The sequence below is a fragment of the Thamnophis elegans genome, chromosome 5, assembly GCF_009769535.1.
Source record: "Thamnophis elegans isolate rThaEle1 chromosome 5, rThaEle1.pri, whole genome shotgun sequence".
Classification (NCBI taxonomy): domain Eukaryota; kingdom Metazoa; phylum Chordata; class Lepidosauria; order Squamata; family Colubridae; genus Thamnophis; species Thamnophis elegans.
In genome coordinates, this window is record NC_045545.1 from 73214298 (window position 1) to 73216958 (window position 2661).

General features: G+C 40.2%; 1 pseudogene; it reads right to left on the reverse strand.

Annotated features, from left to right (window-relative positions):
- Positions 1-387: 387 nt before the first annotated feature.
- Positions 388-488, reverse strand: LOC116509826 (annotated as a pseudogene).
- Between the last annotated feature and the right edge of the window lie 2173 nt (positions 489-2661).

Here is a 2661-nt window from a genome sequence, read left to right on the forward strand (position 1 = left end):
CAGTTCTTGTGTATATAAAGTAACAATATGGCAGAATGGAAGGTTCCTCTCAGTTGCCATGATTTTGTGTGTAAGCGAGTGATAAATGAAAAACTACAGCTATTTTAAAGTCTCAAATTGACAGGAGAATTCTGTTGCTAAAAGGCAATTCTCTCTTTTAATTGCTTTACCCACCTTATATAAGTTATCACACATATATACATTAAAATATGTAATTTTAATATAGAAGCCATGTTGAAAAATATACACTGGAACAAACAAGAAAGTATGTAGTCTGGGCAAAATCTTGTCTAATGCACATAAATGTAGTCTGCATTTCACAAAAATGAATAGCCTTGCTTATCTTTTTGGAGTTCTTTTTCAACAATTTTGAAATTCCCTTTTGGAAGTGATTTGTTTTAAAACCCTAACTATAAGCCTAATCCTTGTGGAAAGGCCATGCTAATCTTCTCTGTATCATTCCAATATCAGCATTACAGCAGGTGCAGAACGTGGCAGTGTAGGCAGTTCTTGGGGGTCCCAGGGTGGCCTATGTTACACTGCTGTTCAGTGAGCTGCATTAGCTGCTGGTTTGCTTCTGGGTGCAATTCAAGGTATTGGCTATCACCCTTAAAGCCCTTCATAGCATGAGTCTATCTGAAGTTATCTGAAGAACTGTGTCACCCCAATGGGACACAGTTGGCAGAAGGGGTATGGTGCCAAACAATGAATTTTGGGTGGGTTGGGTCCAGGAGAAGAGTCTATTCCATTGAGGTGAGATCTACAGCCATCCTACTGACCTTCTATAAGGGCCTGAAGACCTGACTCTGCCAGTTGGCCTGGGATTCCAACATGAATGGACCATTCTGAAGGTGGCTATTGGATTAGGGGGGGAAAACTACCTCCCACCATGTGTTTTGGTGCTCCGCTGCTTCCCATCTTTTAAATGTACTGGTTGTTGTTGTTATTTATCATTTTATCATTTTAATGTCTACCAGTTTTAGTATTTGTAAGTCAACCAGAGTCACTTCTAGATGTAATGGGCGAAACATTAACCAAACAAACAAACAAATAGGCAAGCAAAAAGCTTCAAACCCCAGACATCAAATTGGTTAAACTGCTTTAGCTTTGGGGTAAAGTTTTCAGGATGTCAAACCTGGAGGCCATCTTTCAAGTTGGATCTTCAGGGCTGTCACACTCAGTGGATGGGCAAGCCATGGGCAACGGGATGGGGGTGGATGGAGACAGTGTGGGATGTATAACCATAACAACATTTTTCTTGTGAGTCAAGGGTGCTGAACCTGCACCTGGAGAGGCATGACTGGGAGTCAACTACAATTGGGACAGTGACCTGGTTGGAGCATGTGATGCCCATGTGGATGCAGGAGAAGGAACTTTGACTTTACTTTGGGTGGGGAAAACCTGGGTGCTTTCAGATTCGGGTTTTCCCAGATGTGCCAATATGATATCTCTAATAAATTTAAGCTTTGAGGAAAGTGCCTGCCTCGGAGTTTTGATTCTGTTGGGGGTGTTACTTGACACCCTGATACAGGAGGAGTTATATTGCCCAAACTTGCTTGGATAGTATAATGGTCAATTAAATAACATATTTCGAAATACTCCAGTAATAGTACTTGGAAACATCCCTGTATTATACAACAATATTAATTCATTTCCTTTCTATCAAGTCACTGAGGGATTACCAAGCCTGCAAACCTCTTAGAAAGATGTGCTGTAACTTATCGCATTGTGACTCTGCAGGTGTTTTTCCCCCATTATGTGCTTTAGATTGAGTTCATCCAATTATTTTGTTTTTAAGACTATGGTTTCAATCTACTTTGCGAAGATTTTCTCTACAAAGCAGGAGATATATAATCAAATAAAACATAAATATGTTTTCTAGGGAGAAAACTTCACTGAGCCAAACAGGATTTTGTTCTGTATTAATATAGAGCATGCATAACTGTTCTTCTAGCTTGTAGTTAATGCAGCAATTTACTTGATAAGGCTAAAATTAGAACCTCAGTAGGTCTACACTCCCTACCCATTCTTGTATCCATGTTCTTGACCCAGTCTAAGTAACAAAACGGGTTAAGCATGATCTGATGTGCCACATCATTGCCCTCTTGCCTTGTCCTTAGGTGCATACATATGGTGAGCTGCATTCCTCTCTTGTTAACCCCATTAAGCTTGGGTCTGTGCCAGTCATGGAAGAACTAATGCATATGCACACCTGTCTGACCATAATGACCTGCCATTATCATTTTCCACCCCCTCTCTTTGATCGATGGCTATTATATGCATAATGACCCTTAGGTTTTCTTTTCCCCCTTTTTGTTAGGATTTGCTAAAGCAACCTGCAAATTAATTTAATATCCTCTTTTGGTTGGTAGCTGTAGAACTAGGGCTTGAGGCTGATGATGCGTAAACCATTTGTGGCATGTATTTAATCTCCGGACAATGGATAGAGATGTTAGTGCATGCTACACTAAGTTCTATTTACGCTGGCTATTAAGTGCAGTCAAGCTGAAGGCAATTGGAGCACATTACAGAGCCTAATGGGAGAGGAAGCTAAACAACAGAACATTAAAGACTGAAAATGAATTAAGAGGGAGGCATGATAGAGAAAGCAGACAAGTAAAGGGGTTTGTCCATCAATAACTTTTATTGACAGGACGGATA